Below are 13,323 nucleotides of genomic sequence, written 5' to 3' on the forward strand. Positions count from 1 at the left end.
ATTCGTAATTGCATTTATTGGCCACGTTAATAAATTGTGTGATTATTAGGAAGAGAAAGAATGTCCTTGTCCTTCTTATCTCTTAATATGGAACATACGCCTTATTAATTAATTGGCTTAAGGCTCATTTTTGCTTCCAATTTGCAAGACAAACAACAGGACAATATTTCCCTCTTCTCCTGTCATAATCACCCAAAGCAATGAGGAGGATTACAAAAATAAACACACATTCCTTTTTTTTTTTAATTTTTTTTTTAACGTTTATTTATTTTTGAGACAGAGAGAGACAGAGCATGAACGGGGGATGGTCAGAGAGAGAGAGGGAGACACAGAATCTGAAGCAGGCTCCAGGCTCTGAGCTGTCAGCACAGAGCCCGACGCGGGGCTCGAACTCACGGACCGCGAGATCATGACCTGAGCCGAAGTCGGCCGCTTAACCAACTGAGCCACCCAGGCGCCCCAGCACACATTCCATTTTTATAGAAAATAGCAACACCTGTCAAAGAATGGGGCGCCTGGGTGGCTCATTCAGTTGAGTGTCCGACTTCAGCTCAGGTCATGATCTCGAGGTCCATGAGTTCGAGCCCCCCGTTGGGCTCTGTGCTGACACCTGGGAGCCTGAAGCCTGCTTCCGATTCTGTCTCCCTCTATCTCTGCCCCTCCCCTGCTCATTTGTGCTCTGTTTCTGTTTCTCTGATATGAATAAATGTTTAAAAAAAATTAAAAAGAAAGAAAATAGTAACACCTGAAGAACCAGTAATATGTGAGAAAAGGCTGCTAAACACAGTGAAGGTCAAATGGGGCGGGAGGCATGGGAAGGGGAACGCAAATGTAGAGAAATGATGTCTGTGGCTGCAGACTTCAGATTCAGCCAGGAAAACACTAGTTTTTCCAAGTAACTGTCCCATCCACACCTGATTTAGGGCCATGGGAAGGGGCTGGTGGTGAAGGTTACTGGGATCTGTGTGGATCTGCGGTTCAGCTGGCCGGGGGCTGAGTGGGGAATCACACGCACCACGTTCCCAGGAAGCCCTGTGCAGTTGGGGCAGAGTGGAGGGAAGGGTCTCTGCGTTGCGGGCAGTCTTTCAGCCCGTGCTTCTGCGAAATGAACTGGTTCACCCACACAGTCCTATTTTATAAGAGGAGTTCCTGGGACTCATCTCATCCAAAGGTGAAAACGGGTAAGGCGAAGAGGAAGGGGGGAGGTGTGGAGGGAGGGCCTGTGCAGAACCACACAACTAGAAGAAAAAAAAGAACGAAGCAAACACTCATCAGAAGACAACGGCACAAACAGGTAAAAAAAAGTATGACCAAATTCATAGCCACACACATGCTCAAAAAAGCAAATAAATCAAATAAAACTAGATCACGAAATTGCTTCTATAAAACAAAAGTTCCGTGCGGTAATATAAAAAGTCAGGGAAGATCCGCCAGGAAAACAGGAAAAGTTGAAACTTGATCTATCAAAGACCAGGAAATAAGTGGGAAATGACAAAGTACTATCTTGGAGATGAAGGCCATATCGGAGGCATAAAAATAGAAAGTAGACATTTTATGGAAACATAACAAAGGCCATGGTAAGTATAACTTAAGGAAAATGAGATGGAAATGAACTAAGTATTAATGGGATTAGAGAGAAAATGATTATTAATCATGGATAATGGCAGGCAAAGGAAATCCAACATATGAATAATTAGTGTCCCAACCCTGACAAAAGGAGGCTCCATAAACTTTCCATAATTCAACAAGACTTACTGAGATGGCATGTCTTAGAATGTCTACCCACCCAGAATGTGGGTGACACATGATTATTGTAAGGTCAATAAAAAATAATATGATCGGAACACCTGGGTGGCTCGGTTGGTTAAGCATCTGACTCCAGCTCAGGTCATGATCTCACGGTTCATGGGTTCGAGCCCCGCCTCGGGCTCTGTGCTGACAGCTCGGAGCCCGGAGCCTGCTTCTGATTCTGTGTCTCCCTCTCTCTCTCTGCCCCTCCCCTGCTCATGTTCTGTCTCTCTGTCTCTCTCTCAAAAATAAATAAACGTTGAAAAAAATTAAAAGCATTTATCTTTTGGTCTGTCACAAAGAAAGTAAACTTACAGTGTTACAAATTTTGCCATATCTTGCACTAAGCAAGTCTTAAGTATTAAGTAGATGATTCTTAACCCTTTGCTCCCTGGAGGGAAAGCACCACCCACCCCTACTGAAGACCCGGCCGAGTACAACAGCCAATCACTAATTGTGTTGTGTCCAACATCCAGAATCCCAAGGTGCCTCACCAGCAGGGTTACTGAAACAAAACAGTATTTTCTAATCATAATATAATAAAAAGTGCTTTTTAAAAAACAGAATGGGGCACCCGAGTGGATCAGTTGGTTAACATCTGACCTTGGCTCAGGTCATGATCTCGTGGTTCGTGAGTTCGAGCCCTGCATTGGGCTCTGTGCTGACAGCTCAGAGCCTGGAGCCTGCTTCGGATTCTGTGTCTCCCTCTCTCTCTGTCTCTCCCTTGCTCACACTGTCTCCCTCACTCTTTCTCTCTCTCTCTCTCTCTCTCATTCTCTCAAAAATAAATAAACAGCAACAAACCAAACAAATAAAACAATAAAAAATCTGTCCACTTAAGATTTTAAAGGTTTCTATCTTAAACAACTATTAATAACAGAAGATGTAAAAAACCTTAGGCTCTAGAAAATAGTAACAATTAAGACATTATACATCTCAAATAGCTTAGTAGTTAATAGCTTATGTTATAATGTAAATGGGAAATAAAATACTAAATTGAAGCATTTAATATATAACATAATTTAATATTACATAGCTAAAATAGTGTCATGTCTAAAGCCAGAGAAAAGGTACTGCTTTGAGTATTTATATTAACCATAATAAAGAATAAAAATACATTAGGTAAGGATCTAACTTGAAGAGTTAGAAAAGGAAGGAAAAAGTCTGAAATGATTTATCAGCCTGGAAAGTGTGGGCACCTAAATTAGCAAGGACAAAGGCAATCGTTACTTCTCACCGTATTTCCTTTTGTACTATTTAGATGTTGCTCTGTGGGTATGTATTATCTTTTTTAATAGAGTAAATGCATTTTTTAAGAGCAAGTGATTTCTTCCAGAAGTAAATGATTCCGATGCTGTGTCTCGAAAATGAACCGACGTGTCGGAAAGGAAAGAGGCGAGGGCCAGGGTTGCCTTTGCAGGGTGACCAGTGTCTCAAAGGAGCCCCACAGCCCTCCCAGAGGCCCCCAGACCCCATCCTACACCATAACAAGTGGAGTGGAGACCACAGCCTATGCTCTCGCTAAATCCCACCCTGGATGTGCCCCAACTCACAGCCTGTCTCTGACCTGGAAGAGGGTTATGGGACACAGCTCAGCTCGGTTAAAACTCACAGGGCAGAAGTTTGGGGAAAGGCAGAAGATACGAAACCTAGTCCTGAAAGGGTGAGAGGCAATTCTGGAATGAAATCCGGCGACAGTCCTTATCAGCTCTGCAATCCCAAATGACAGGAAGCCAGTTTTTCTCATCCGAAAACTTGGAGAACAACTCTCACTCTGCAAGTTGCTACAGGTGCTGAGTGAGTTCATGCAAAGTGAATGAATCGTGTGTGCTTAAAAAGGACCTCCCTTCTTTCTGCCTCCCAGAGGACTCTCCTTTCCCTTCTGGGCAGAAACTCCCACCTGGTGATGCCATCAGCAGGGGTGCGACCAGCTTTCACCAAATCTGTGAGACTGGCCCAGACCCAGAGAGAATGCAGTTAAAAAGCTAAGATGGACATTAAGAGGATAAATTCTTCCAGGCGTTACTCTGGTTGCAATGATATAAATTGGTGTTTGCATTAGAAACAAACAACACAAAAAAACAAACAGGAAATAATACAGACATCTAAAGGGAATGTGTTACCTCGGGGCATGCTGGGCTGGGGGAGATAATCAAGGAATACGGGTCAAGACAACACAATGTCTCTTCCCCTCTCGGGCGACGTGTTGCCTAAGCAGATTCACTAAGTGGGAATCATCTCCGTACTGATGACTTCTAAGACATCATCTCCAGTCGGACATCTCAGCTAAGCTCCAGACCAACATATAAATGCCTTTCAGATTTCTCCAGCTTGTCACCTCGTGTTAATCCATCTGGGCAGTAACAGGAGAGAGAGACAACAAATACCTATTGCCCTCAGTTCTGAAGCCCAGGAAATCCGATAGCCAGGTGCTATAGATTCGGTATCTGGTGAGAGCCCACTTCCTGGTTCACATGGCAGAAGGGCAGAGGGAGCTCTCTGGGGTCTCTTTTATAAGGGCGCTAATCCCATTCGTGAGAGCCCCACCTTCAGGGCCTGATCATGTCCGGAGTCCCTTACTCCAAATACAATCACATTAGGGGTTGGACTTCAACATAGGACTCTGGGGGGAACACGAACATTGCCTAACCTCTACCTCAAATTCAACATACCCACCACTGATGTCCCCATGTTGACCCTAATCCCTTAAACATGCTGCTTCTCTATGTCCTGTCCTACCACTGAGCACAGCCCGACGATCCAAGAGCTGACGTATGTCTTCTCTTTGAATCCGCACATCCAGCAGACATCAATTCTCTCCATTCTACACCATACATTTACTTAAAATCCAACCCCTCCTGTCCTTCCTCAACATTTTTAGTTGAAACCTTCTCATCTCTCTCCAGGAGTTACACACATTGGATTCCTCACAGTCTTGTGGTGACGCCCCATCCACTTCATCATCTACAGCAACACCAAACTGGTCATTCTAGAACTTAAAAATGATCAAATCGCCCCCAGGGCTGTAAGATTTTCTGTGTTTCCTTATCACCTACAAACTGAAATCTACAGCCCCTTGTACGGCAGACAAACCATTGTCATTCTTCAGCCTCACCTTCCCATGACCTAGCCACTAGTTTTTGTGAATTAATTTGTCGGATGCTACAGGTGATTTGGCACTTATTTATACAAATCAAGAAGCTGTTTCTTGGCTTTAGCCTTTGCATCTGTCATCCCCTCCTTTTTTTTTTTTTTAATGTTTATTTATTTTGAGAGAGAGGGAGAGTAGGGAAGGGGCAGGGAGAGAGGGAGAGAATCCCCAGCTCAGAGCTCGATTCAGGGCTCCATCTCATGGACCGTGACATCATGACCTGGGCCGAAACCAAGAGTTGGACGCTTAACCAGTGGAGCCACCCAGGAGTCCCTATTATCCCCTCCTCGTAAAATATGTCCTAGAACCACTACCACCCGAGCTCGTGGGCTGCCTCCCCTGCGAGCCTCTGCCTCTAGCCACCTCCTTTGCCAACACTCAGCCAGCCGCTGCCCAGCTTCCCTTCCTGCTTCTTCCTCCAGGGCTCACGGTGAAAGCGCTCACCACATTGTCACAACTCTGACGGGCATCATTTCCCCTTGTGATCAATTCAAGAGAAGGGATCTGTGGTCTTCATACTGTGATTTGCACATAATTAGGAACTAATGAAATTTCATTAAATTCAGGGAGGCCTTTCTTTGCCTTCTGGCAGGATTTTGGAGCCCACCCCACACTCCCAGACAGCTGTCCTTTTCAAACTGTCATGACATCTGTAACTTGGCTGCCAATATTTCCCATCCCCGAGGACACACCAGCATGTGACGACGTGGATGTCAGAATGAATATGTACAAGCCTAAATTCACCCCCTCTCAAGCCATCCAGCTTCCTGCCCCTTATTTCTTCCTTTTGTCAGTAACATGCCCAATCCGGAGACCTAATGTCTTGGGGCCCATCACATTCATCCTCCTGTTTGGTCTCTTCCTTAACATTTATTATTCCACAGTATTTCCATGATCGATCTCTCTCTTCATAGTTTCATGCCACTCCGATTTGCTCCTTTATTTCAATAGTAGTCAAGGTGATCTCTGCCTAAATTTAGTCTCTGTCACGTAGCTGAGCCACTCAAACTATGGCTTTCATAAAGCCATTCCTCCATTCTGAATTTCAGCGTTTTGGTATTTACCTGACATTAAAAACCTCAGTTCTTTTATAATTTGCCCCCAAATTTGCGTGGGTGGCTCAGTCGGTTAAGCATCCAACTCTCGGTTTGGGCTCAGGTCAAGATCTCACGGTTTCGTGGATTCAAGCCCCACGTGGGGCTCTGCGCTGACAGTGTGGAGCCTGCTTGGGATTCTCTCTCTCTCTGCCCCTCCCCCACTTACGCGCTGTGTGCGTGTGTGTGCGCGCGCGCGTCTCTGTCTCTCTCAAAATACATATTTAAAAAAATTTTTTTTCAACGTTTTTTATTTATTTTTGGGACAGAGAGAGACATAGCATGAACGGGGGAGGGGCGGAGAGAGAGGGAGACACAGAATCGGAAACAGGCTCCAGGCTCCGAGCCATCAGCCCAGAGCCTGACGCGGGGCTCGAACTCACGGACCGCGAGATGGTGACCTGGCTGAAGTCCGACGCTTAACTGACTGCGCCACCCAGGCGCCCTCAAAATACATATTTAAATGTTTAGTTATTTAACAATTTTTAAATTTATTTAAAGAAAATATTTAAATAAAAAGTATTTAAGTAAAATATTTAAATAGAAGTTATTTAAATAAAATTAAATGATTATTTAATTATTTAACATTTTTAATTGTTTGAAAAAAATAATTTGGCCCCAAATTACAAATGCAACTTTGTCCAACGTAAGTCACCCTAGCAAAGCTTCCTCTCTCGTGCTCTGTTTTGAGTTAGCCTCACTCTTCCCAACAAAAACCACACTCCCACCTGTGTTCATGCGGCTTCATACTAAAATAGCTGACTGCTTCCTTTACTGTCCACGCAGATCCTACTCATTCTTCAAGGGCAAACTCAAATTCTAGGTTCCCCTTGATTTTGATCCTCTCTGAATTCCGTATCAGATGCTTTTAGTGCAAATACTGTACTTTATCACTTCCTAGGCATGATTCGTGTCCTAATCAGGGTGGCTACAACAAAATACCACAGACCGGGTAGCTCATACATGACAGAAATTACCTCGCACAGAGCGTAAGGGCTCTGAAGTCCAGACCAGGGTCAGCACAGAGCATGAGGGCTGTCTCCTGGGTCCCACGCAGACTTCTCACTGTGTCCTCACCTGGTGGGAGGGAAGGGCACGTGGAGCTCTGTGGGGTCCTGACAAGGCACTGATATTCTCAGGAGGCTCCACCCTCATGACTTAAGCATCTCTCAAAGTTCCTACGTACTAACACCATCACGTTTGGGGGTGAGAACTTCAGCATCTGAATTTGGGGGAAGGGGACACCTTAAGTTCGCTAGCAATTCAGGTGTTCATTTTAGGAGTTACCAAATATATACTGTGTGTGTATTTGTGTGGGTGTGTGTGAGTAGAGAGAAGAATAAATATTCCATTGATTAGAAAAAAATAAAAATAAAAGAACCCGCCAGAATCCGTGTTTATTCCTCCGGCTCTGGTGTGCTCTCCTTCAATTTTTTTTAAATGTTTACATATTTTTGAGAGAGAGAGAGAGAGTCCGGGAGGGGCAGAAAGAGAGGGAGACACAGAATCTGAAGCAGGTTCCAGGCTCGGAGCTGTCAGCACAGCGCCTGACACGGGGCTTGAACCCATGAATCTTGACATCATGACCCGAGCTGAACTTGGACATTTAACTGACTGAGCCACGCAGGCGCCCTCCTTTTTAAAATTTGTTTTTAATGTTTATTTATTTTTGAGAGAGAGAGAGAGAGAGAGACAGATTGGCACACTCTCCTTCAAATCTGAATTTTCACTGTGTAAGTCAGAGCCACAGGAGTAATTAACAAGCAGCAAGTTGGGCAATTGATCCCCAGTAAGTGGCTTGCACGATTTTAGAAGCTTTAGTTGAAATGGGTATCATGTATAGACAGAAAACTGCGCCGACCTAGCTTCCTACTATTTCTGACTTGCTCTGATGTTTGGGGACGGATCAGGGGCCTCATCCTCACCCCGAACACACAGAAATTATTTGTGTCGAGAGATATTTCATTTGAGGAAAATCGTTTCAGAGGCAAGGCCTATACTTGTGAAACTTTCATATGTGGTCATACAAATTGAGAAGACACATTAATGGCTATTCACTAGCCATGGTGTTTGGGTTGAGACAGTAAGATATCCAGGTCGAGGGAGAGGTCCAGTTCAGCGGGAAGCAAAGGCAAGGTCGTAAGTCAAAAGGACGTGGGTAGCGATGATTAGACTGCGTATTGGAAACAGATGGAGTTGACTTAGCACGGCATCTTGACATCATCCAAGGAAACCATCTTTCACGAGCCTCCGCCTGGACCCCTTGTAAGGTCACCTGCACATCAGCTGTTTCCCAGGCTTCTGGGATGGTCTCTTGAGGATCCAAAAGATTCACCAAGATTCCCTGAGTTCTGTGGGCCTGCTTGACAGTTAACTGCAGCCCTGATCCCGAGATGTTATCTTATGTCATCTGTTTCTTTTTTTTTTTTTTTTTTTTTCCAATGTTTTTTATTTATTTTTGGGACAGAGAGAGACAGAGCATGAACGGGGGAGGGGCAGAGAGAGAGGGAGACACAGAATCGGAAGCAGGCTCCAGGCTCTGAGCCATCAGCCCAGAGCCTGACGCGGGGCTCGAACTCACGGACCGCGAGATCGTGACCTGGCTGAAGTCGGACGCTTAACCGACTGCGCCACCCAGGCGCCCCGTTATGTCATCTGTTTCTAGGACTCTTAACTGCTTGACATTGATCAGGAAGGCTAAAAGGTACATTTATGATTCAGCGAAACAATAGTTCCTTCAAATCTAGATGCCAATGATAAGAGGAAATCAAAATCAATTGAGGCTAAAAAAATTATATTTCAACCTTCATTGAATATCTTTATTTTTCTTCAATCATATATGTTTATCTATTTTTGAAATGACATGGAATGGAAAAGATAAAAAGATAGTGCCATGCCCATGAGAACAAGCTCTGGGTTAAAATCCGGGATGCATCGGGTACTAGCTTGGCCATGTTGGACAAATTACTTAATGACTCTCTGTTTCTGCTTTTTCCCCTATAAGACAGGGAGGATATCAGCACTCAGCCCTGAAAGCTGTGTGACATTACACCTGGAACAGTGCTGGTTAGGCACCACAATCGTAATCTTATTGGCCCACTAAACACCTTCTAACTCACCTTGGCATTCAAGGCCCTATATATACAAGGAAGAGCCGATCTAGAAAATAATCCTTCTGAACGCCTTCAGTAAGTTTGTTGTCTAGCTTTCACCTTCTATTAGCTTTTTGGTCTCTGATCAGTTACTTACCCAAATTCACGAGCAAGTAGTAGACCTGCAATTGAACATGGGCCTTATTTGCTCTTTTTCTTAACTATTTCATAGAGGTTTTTTTTTTTCTTTTTTTTTCAATTTTTTTTTTAACGTTTATTTATTTTGGGGACAGAGAGAGACAGAGCATGAATGGGGGAGGGACAGAGACGGAGGGAGACACAGAATCGGAAGCAGGCTCCAGGCTCTGAGCCATCAGCCCAGAGCCCGACGCGGGGCTCGAACTCACGGACCGCGAGATCGTGACCTGAGCTGAAGTCGGACGCTTAACCGACTGAGCCACCCAGGCGCCCCAAGGTTTTTTTTTTTCAAATTATACTTCATTGTAATAGATAATGTACATTCAGGAGTTCAATGGTAGCGTGATTAGCCCTGAAGGATCAGAGTAAAAGATGGGGAGGGCATGGAAGTCAGAATCACCGGGACGCCGACATAGAGGTGCTGACTGGAGGGGCAGATGAAGGTTCTAAGCCACGTGTGTTTACCCTAGTGTGTCTTCACCTGGGTAGTGATTACATGAATGTAGACGTTTATAAAAATTCATCATGCTATACACAAGCCAAGAAGCATCCGGGGCCACCAGAAGCTGGATGACGCCATGGAGGCATCTCCCCCAGCACCTTCAGGGGGAGCAGGGCCCTGCTGATGTGGGATCCCAGACTCCTGCCCTCCAGATCCACGAGGGATGCACTTCTTTCTCTGTCGATCCACGAGGGATGTTTCTTTCTCTGTCGTAAATGTTCGTCACCGTGACAGATGATGGCCGCCCTGGGAAGGGAAGAGGCTGGGAAGCAATGAGTGGGAGCCTCAGCAGGCCAGCAGCTGGGGGGCTGGTGCCTCGCCTTCGAAAGGAGGGGTGTGGGAGGTGAGCCTCAGAGCCCATCACACGACAACCACCGCTTCCTTCAGGAGGGCTCATTCTCGATACTGGAGCCCCCGTCTTCGTGAAGTCCCCGCTAGCATCTATCTTTCATGCCACACGCCTGGGTGGACCGCCAGCTGTTGCCGGGATGAATGGCTCGTGGGCTTCCGTGGCTGGGTCTCTCCAAGTGTCAGCGCGTCTGAGCGCATCCCTGCCCCTCACAATCCTGCCCCGTGAATCCATATGCACAGAGCTCATAACCACCGCTCTAACAGTCTGCTAGACCCGTACAACCATGCACCCTTCACAGTTGTTACAACAAGGAAATAATTTCAAACTCCTCCCATTGGCGATGAGGCTACCATATAAAGAGCCGTTTGTTGCAAAAACAAGTCTCTGCTTCAAGTCTTCTCTTTCCCGGATATGCTACATGCATATACGGGTATGTATGGATACCCTACACATACACATATATGTGTGTGCACATAATATATGATGAAATGATTCTTTTTAGTATCATATTGAAATCCCTTCAGATGAATATAAATGTATACATACGTACAAGTCTGCCTCCGCGCTCCAAGCCCGGTGCCACCAGTGTGTCGATAGTAAGTGGAAGTAAAGGGGACTGATGGGTGGCGAAGATGTAAAAGGACAAGAGGCAATGAAAGTCGCCCCTGGACGGACACCATGCTGAGAGCCAGCCCCACTCCAAGCCCATCTTGCTCCCGCTTTGGAAAAGTATTTGCAGCCTCTGTCTCTTGAAGTCACAGAAACCAGTATGCGCCTGGCTTCTACTCTGAACAGCAAGTAGCTTGGAGGGGACAGGCAGCGGGGCTTGGAGCAGAGCCACGCGGGTGCCCCGGGACGGGAGTTGGGGGGGGGGGGCAGAAGTCAGGGTACAAACAGCTTCAGAAGACTCTTCAGGCTCGTGCGTCCTCCCTGCACTTGTCCACAAGCTGCCACGCGGGCCTGTCGTGGGACTCTCCGGGGCTGGGAACTTTGCCCTTAAAAGCAAATGGACTTAACTATTAAGAATCAACCAAAGCTGCTGGGGAGGATCACAATTTTCATCAGTGTACATAATTTTTTTGCCGTTGTTGGTTATCCCTCTGTTAATTTACTACATTTAGGTAAACAAAATTCCACACGCCTTTTATTGCTGGGTCTTTTTGTTTGTTTTGTTTTGTTTTTTAGTTTTTTTTGGGTTGTTGTGTGTGTTTGTTTTTTTTTTTCCTTGTTATTTTTTGGTGTTTTTTTTTTTGTTTTGTTTTGTTTTGTTTTGTTTTGTTTTGTTTTGTGTGTCCCTGGCAACAGTCTAAGATCCTGGGTGTAGATTCACAGTTTCCTGGCACACCACGCACATGCACATATCGATACCTGTGAGAACCCCAGTTAACGCGGTGACAGATTTAGCGGAAGGAGTGGTTATCAGGGCCTAGCCTGCCAGGCGCTTTGCTTGCTTCCTGTGTCTGTCACCAGTCTGCTAATGAGCTTGGCTTTGCAGAAGAATCATGGGGAAGGCACTAAAGGTAACAAGTGATCACTTGTTTTCTCTTTCTCTAAGGAAAAAAAAAACTGCGATGTAAAATAGAAAGTATACATAAGGAGATGAGAGGGAAAACAGAAAGCATACATGAGGAGATTAAGGAAGAATAGAAAGCCTACACAAGGATGGGCGCCTGGATGGCCCAGTCAGTTAACCATCCGACCTCGGTTCGGGTCATGATCTCGCAGTTCGTGAGTTCGAGCCCCGCGTCGGGCTCTGTGCTGACAGCTCGGAGCCTGGCGCCTGCTTCGGATTCTGTCTCTCCCAATCTCTCTCAGCCCCCGTTTACACTTTGTCTTTCTCTCTCAAAAATAAACATTAAAAAAAAAATTGAAAGGAAGAGAAAGTATACACAAGGGGGCATAAGAAAGAATAGAAAATATCCGTAAGGAGAACTATTCCTTCAATTCCCGCATCCATGTTCTTCCCCGTCAGCTGACACAGAGGATGATAGGAAGAACATTCATGGATGAGGCTCCAAAAAGCTCCGGGATTTGTAACTCGCTGTGGACCCCGTTCACATTTCCGCAGATACATGCGTGAACTGCGAGGACCTTCCTTTCCTTGGATGTATCAAGACAAAGGCTCGTCCAGCAGTGGGTCCACCTGGGCCCAGAGAGCACCAACCTGCAGAGCACAGGGTCAGGGAGCCACTGCTGTGTCATACTCGCCGGCCCACGGCCACATCTCCTGGTCCCAACCAACTGGATTTCTCAGTCCCTGGCAGAAAACGTCCACCTTTTGTTTACAAAATATTATCTATATAAAGACAAAAAGGAGGAAAATAACAGGAAAGCAGGCATACTTAGTCCTGTCAGATAAGTGCAAAATTGGCTTTTACAAGCTGGAAGGAAGCTGCCTTCAGGGTGTCCGAGGAAATCTGCACAAGGACGATCTATTTTCGTATTACAGAATTGAAGCCATGCACCTGAAATGGATAAAAATAATCTCCTGTGTCTGAGAAACACACATGATCCAACGGGAACCTCTAAGACAACTATTTAGACTTTTTTTTTTTTTTTTACCATAGTGCACAGTCCCAAATGACTTGAGTGGTCTGATGCCTGCTAATAGGAGAGTATTGGGAGAGGGGTCTACACAGAAGAGCTTCAGGCAGAAATACCAGGCGGACAGTGCGAAGGTCTTTACTCCAAGGGAAGGCCGGCGAACGCATTGCCCTCGATGCCTAACTGCCTCCCGCGCCGACACCTACAGCCACGCTGTGGAGCCCAAAGCGTCAGCACCACAGCAATTTCCCATTTAAATCCGCTGCAACCAGGGGCGCCTGGGTGGCTCAGTCGGTTAAGCGGCCGACTTCGGCCTGCGTCTGTGCTGACAGCTCAGAGCCTAGAGCCTGCTTTGGATTCTGTGTCTCCCTCTCTCTCTGACCCTTCCCTGCTCATGCTCTGTCTCTCTGTCTCTCAAAAAATAAAATAAAATGTTAAAAAAAATTTAAAAACAAAATTACAAAAACGACGTGCCTGGGCAATAAATACGAATTGCCTATTGTAGTAACAACTATTTCTGCTGAGAAGCTAAAGCATTTTTTTAAGCATGATTGAATCGCACGCGGTACCCCATATGCTATTACAATGCCATGACGTGCTTA

Source organism: Panthera onca, chromosome A1 (assembly GCF_046562875.1).
Source record: "Panthera onca isolate mPanOnc1 chromosome A1, mPanOnc1 haplotype 2, whole genome shotgun sequence".
In the NCBI taxonomy this organism is placed as follows: Eukaryota; Metazoa; Chordata; class Mammalia; order Carnivora; family Felidae; genus Panthera; species Panthera onca.